We start from the raw sequence: 6,102 nt of genomic DNA, 5'->3' as shown, positions 1-6,102 counted from the left end.
GTCCATGACCAAGAGACCCACAAGAAGCCCCACTGCTGGCCTTGTATGTGTTGGAATCGCCTTATGAGACAACAAGTACAAGTACATCCTTCCTTGTGAACAACAAGCAGGAGCACAGATTTCACAAGATGCTCTATCCCTGCATGGAGGGTGTAGCCGGGCCCCCCTGGACATCCACAGGACCCTGGGATCCCACATAGACTATAATACCAAAAGTATTGGGACGCCCGCCTTTGCACACACACGAACTTTAATGACATCCCAGTCTTAGTCCGGAGGGTTCAATATTGAGTTGGCCCACCCTTTGCAGCTATAACAGCTTCACCTCCTCTGGGAAGGCCGTCCACAAGGTTTAGGAGTGTGAACATTTGTGAGGTCAGGCACTGATGTTGGATGAGAAGGCCTGGCTTGCAGTCTCCACTCTAATTCATGCCAAAGGTGTTCTATGGGGGTTAAGGTCAGGACTCTGTGCAGGCTAGTCAAGTTCCTCCACCCCAAAATTGCTCATCCATGTCTATATGGACCTTGCTTTGTGCACTGGTCCAAATCATTTGGTGGTTGGGGGGGGGGGGGGTGTCAGACCTAGCCGGGACAGGGGCTTTTGTAGAGGACGGGGAGCAAGCCTCTTACCCACTGACTATGGGCCCTGGCATTTAAGAGAACACTACTCTTTGTTAGGTGTGTCCCTGGGGGACCCTTGGAGTAATGTTACTTTGGATTCAAGTCCATGTCTCCCCAAGACACACGGACTCTGGGACTCTAAGCCTGTAGTCCCTGTATAGGGTCTGCTTTACACTGAGTCCCTGCCTCATTGCCGATAGGGACTGCTTTACACTGTGAGACTTAAAGCAGATGGTGATATCATGAACTCAATGCCACCTGTCTGGGGTCACCTACTATAATGTGTTTATTGTTGGTAGGTCTAGCGTGCCTCCTAAGGGTCTTTCACCCATTGTTAATTGTGCTAATTGTCTGCACACCTATTGTGTGCTAGTCTACTGTGGGGGATGAGTTTATACAGTACTTGTATTAATGTGTATTGTACTTTGTGAGCCTGATGCCGGCAAGTCTGACCTGAAGTGGGGATATCTGATTAATCACAACATTGTCTGAGTGGGCCTTGAGTCACCTAGGCTGGTTTAAAGAGGAAGTAAACCCTGATGGGTGTTACTTTCTCTTTCATTCCCTGCAAAGGTAAAGCATAATGGACTACTATGCATCGCATCGCATCGCATCGCATTGCATCGCATAGTAGTCCATTATGTGTCACTTACCTGACACAGGAGCCAGCGAAGTCACCGCTGTCCCCTTGTGTCCATCTTCTTGGTGGGTCTCGCTGCTCTGGCGCTGTCATTCAATGGAGCCACGATGACGTCACTCCCGCTCATGCGCACGGGAGCCGCCACTCGCGGCACAGCGCCGTTAACAGTGGCGCGCTCAGTGCGCCTGCACGCCGCTGTCTATGGCGATTATAACATGCAAAAATACGCTTGGCTCACGTTCAAAATCAGGTACATGAGCTTCTTTAGCGTGTCTTTGGAGCGGATGGGGGGGCCATTCAAAGGGATGGTGCTGCTCCAATTCCGCCTCTAAAAAGCACCCCACAAATGAGACGCAGTGGCGTCACTCACGTGGGAACGCGCCTCAGACTTTTGAGCCCCCGACTCTCAAGCTGAAGAGTTAGAATCAGACAAATTGACAGAAATTCTTCCATTATTCCGCACACTCCGTTCCTCCAACATACAAGCGGGTTCTCAGTTTCTGGCAGAATTCCGGGTGTTTCCGGTTCTCGTCTTTTACATAATCTGGCTCCTAATTGATGCATTTTTGGCGCGCTGACAGAACCGCTTTCTCAGAATTCAAAGGAATCGAATCCCCGGAATTGTGCGGATGTCTGGGAATCAGCAACATTGATTGAAAAATAAGCGTGTATCTTTTTTTTCTTCTTCTTCTTCTCACGCTCTCCAGCACACCTCCGATGCGTTTTGCAGTTGTGCACAAAATGTACAATGATGGGTGCCAGCAGCTTTTAAACAAATGTAATGGGAGAGGCAAAGCACAGCAGTTCTCCCTAAAGATGTCAACAGAACGGCGCCAAATGGAGCTGTAACAGGTTTACTGATCCAAAAGCCACTAATTATTCTTATCAGGACGCATTATGGAAAACAGGTGTTGCGACGCACTCCGACACTCCTGTGATTGAGCCAGATTGATTTGTTTCTACAGTTTACAAATTACTGTGGGAGGGCACTTCCTCCATTTACTCATTTAAAGCCCAACTCCAACCCTACAGTATATACACAGCGGGTGAAATAAGTATTGAACACGTCCCCATTTCTCTCGGTAAATCTATTGGTAAAGGTGATGGTGACATGAAATCTCCCCCACATGTCGGTAACAACCCATCCAATCCGCACATACAAAGACACAGAAACAAATCTGTTCAGAAATGAAGTTCTGTGTAATAAAATGGAAGGACAATCCTTGGTTGGTAATGATGACTTCAAGACGCCGGCTCTTGTATGGAGGAACGAGTCGCATGCGCTGCTCAGGTGGGATTTTGGACCATTCTTCCACAGAGTCTTCAGATCTTGAAGATCCCGTGGGCCTCTCCTATGAACTCTGATCTTTAATTCTTTCCATAGACCTTCTATTTGAGTCAGGTGATTGGCTGGGCCATTCTAGCAGCTTTATTTTCTTTCTTCTTGGCTTTGTGTTTGGGATCATTGTCCTCCAGGGATGTCCTCCTGGGATGTCCTCCTTAGATGTCCTCCTGAGATGTCCTCCTGGGATGTCCTCCTGAGATGTCCTCCTGAGATGTCCTCCTGAGATGTCCTCCTGAGATGTCCTCCTGGAATATCCTCCTTAGATGTCCTCCTGGGATGTCCTCCTTAGATGTCCTCCTGGGATGTCCTCCTGAGATGTCCTCCTGGAATATCCTCCTTAGATGTCCTCCTGGGATGTCCTCCTTAGATGTCCTCCTGGGATGTCCTCCTGGGATGTCCTCCTGAGATGTCCTCCTGGGATGTCCTCCTGAGATGTCCTCCTGGGATGTCCTCCTGGGATGTCCTCCTGGAATGTCCTCCTGGGATGTCCTCCAGAGATGTCCTCCTGGGATGTCCTCCTGGGATGTCCTCCTGGGATGTCCTCCTGGGATGTCCTCCTGGAATGTCCTCCTGGGATGTCCTCCTGGGATGTCCTCCTGAGATGTCCTCCTGGGATGTCCTCCAGAGATGTCCTCCAGGGATGTCCTCCTGGGATGTCCTCCTGGGATGTCCTCCTGTGATGTCCTCCTGTGATGTCCTCCTGTGATGTCCTCCTGGGATGTCCTCCTGAGATGTCCTCCTGGGATGTCCTCCTGGGATGTCCTCCTGAGATGTCCTCCTGTGATGTCCTCCTGGGATGTCCTCCTGGGATGTCCTCCTGGAATGTCCTCCTGGGATGTCCTCCTGGGATGTCCTCCTGAGATGTCCTCCTGGGATGTCCTCCAGAGATGTCCTCCAGGGATGTCCTCCTGGGATGTCCTCCTGGGATGTCCTCCTGAGATGTCCTCCTGGAATGTCCTCCTGGGATGCCCTCCTGAGATGTCCTTCTGAGATGTCCTCCTGAGATGTTCTCTGGGTATGTCTTCCTGGGATGTCCTCCTGAGATGTCCTCCAGGGATGTCCTCCTGGGATGTCCTCCTGAGATGTCCTCCAGGGATTTCCTCCTGGGATGTCCTCCTGAGATGTCCTCCAGGGATGTCCTCCTGGGATGTCCTCCTGAGATGTCCTCCTGAGATGTCCTCCTGGGATGTCTTCCTGGGATATCTTCCTGGGATGTCCTCCTGGGATGTCCTCCTGAGATGTCCTCCTGAGATGTCCTCCTGGGATGTCCTCCTGAGATGTCCTCCTGGGATGTCCTCCTGAGATGTCCTCCTGAGATGTCCTCCTGGGATGTCCTCCTGAGATATCCTCCTGAGATGTCCTCCTGGGATGTCCTCCTGAGATGTCCTCCTGAGATGTCCTCCTGAGATGTCCTCCTGGGGTGTCCTCCTGGGATGTCCTCCTGAGATGTCCTCCTGGGATGTCCTCCTGGGATGTCCTCCTGAGATGTCCTCCTGGGATGTTCTCCTGGGATGTCCTCCTGGGATGTCCTCCTGGAATGATCGCCCTCATTTAATCTTCATCATCCTGGTAGATGGCAGCAGATTTTTATCACCATTCATCCTTCCTTCAATGATATGAAGTTTTCTGAAAAACAGCCCCGCCCACGCCATGATGTTCTGACCTCCAAACCTCACTGTTGGTATGGGGGGTGTTTTTGGGGTGATGTGACCTCCAAACATGGGATGTATTATGACATCCAAGTTCCATGTTGGTCTCCTTTGACCAGACTATATTCTCCCCGTATATCACAGCCTTGTCTAAATGTTGTGCAGCAAACTTTAGCCGAGCTTCACCACGCTTCTTCAGCAATGGAGTGTTGTGTGGTGAGTGTGCCTACAGGCCATGGCGGGTGAGTGCATAACTTATTGTGTACCTGCTAATTCCAGGTCTTTCTGATGCTCTCCACAAGTGCTCCTTGGCTCTTGAACAACTTTTCTGATAATTCTTTTCACTCCTCTGTCAGAAATCTTGCGAAGAGCTCCTGGTCGTTGCTGGTTTATGGTGAAATTAAGTTCTTTCCTCTTCCAGATTATGGCCCCAACAGTGCTCACTGGAACAATCAGAAGTTTAGAAACACGCTCTGTGTGTCCCTTCACACACAGAGCATGGTTTGGCCATGCCCCCATGCTCTTTTCACTGGCTGACTGGCTGTGATTGACAGCAGCAGGAGCCAATGGCTCTCTTTTTTTCAGTGTTAGGTGTCAGCTGCAAAACTTTTATTGAAGGAGCCGGGAAAAAAATTCTTGGCTGAAAACAGTTCCTGCATCCAATTAGATCCGAGCACCAGATACATATAAAACAAAGATTGTTTAATATGTATTTATGAATATCAGGGATGTGGCACAGATAAGAGAGCGGAGCTACTGAGTGAAGATGCACACTGATTATTCCAACAGCCAATGCTGCCAGCTGTCAGGGGGCAATCGTTGGCTCCTGGTTGTGATTTATTTTATGTATTTTGATGATATATATTCCCTTCTTCTTTCTTCTAGCTGGCACTGCAGATTTGTCCATCCACACTGCTTTCTCTCCTGGTAATGTAAATGGCCAGCTTTAGATTGAGTATCGCAGAGATTTGAGGAAGTGAGGCACTGGATAAAATATTTAGCCGATAGATGAGGGGTCTTTGTTTAGGTTTAGCAGCCCTCCACAAAACACAATGGGGGGTCCCCCCCTGAAGACAGGGGTTGCCTGGTGTCACAAACCTGGTGGAGATCGAGCTCTAGAGGGGGGCTTCTCTTGCATCTCTTGTCCAACACCCCTGGTATTGATCACAGGAGGTGTGAGGACACAGAGTGGCACGAGGGACGGTATAATAGGCAGCACCAGCTGAGGTTTGCAGGGAGTAGATGATTGTGGATCACCAAGCAGGAACCAGGATTGGAACATGGTGAAGCCTAATCAGCAGGCAGGGGCATAGCCGGGACACAAGCCAAAATGTCATCAACAGCCGGGCAGCGAAGACACAGAAGCAGAGTCAGGATACAGGCCAGGGTCAGTACACAGTCGGGCAGCAAAGGCACAGAAGCAGAGTCAGGATACAGGCCGGGGTCAGTACACAGTCGGGCAGCGAAGGCACAGAAGCAGAGTCAGGATACAGGCTGGGGTCAGTGCACAGTCGGGCAGCGAGGAAACAGAAGCAGAGTCAGGATACAGGCCGGGGTCAGTACGCAGTCAGGCAGCAAAGGCGCAGAGGCAGGATACAGGCTGGGGTCAGTACACAGTCGGGCAGCAAATGCACAGAAGCAGAGTCAGGATACAGGCCGGGGTCAGTACACAGTCGGGCAGCGAAGGCACAGAAGCAGAGTCAGGATACAGGCCGGAGTCAGTACACAGTCGGGCAGCGAAGGCACAGAAGCAGAGTCAGGATATAGGCCGGAGTCAGTACACAGTCGGGCAGCGAAGGCACAGAAGCAGAGTCAGGATACAGGCCGGGGTCAGTACACAGTTGGGC

The sequence above is a fragment of the Lithobates pipiens genome, unplaced genomic scaffold (genome assembly GCF_037356315.1).
Source record: "Lithobates pipiens isolate NorthernLeopardFrog02 unplaced genomic scaffold, aLitPip1_a1.2 Scaffold_47, whole genome shotgun sequence".
NCBI classification, from domain to species: domain Eukaryota; kingdom Metazoa; phylum Chordata; class Amphibia; order Anura; family Ranidae; genus Lithobates; species Lithobates pipiens.
The sequence above is the reverse complement of the archived record's forward strand: the minus strand, read 5'-3'. Positions refer to the sequence as shown.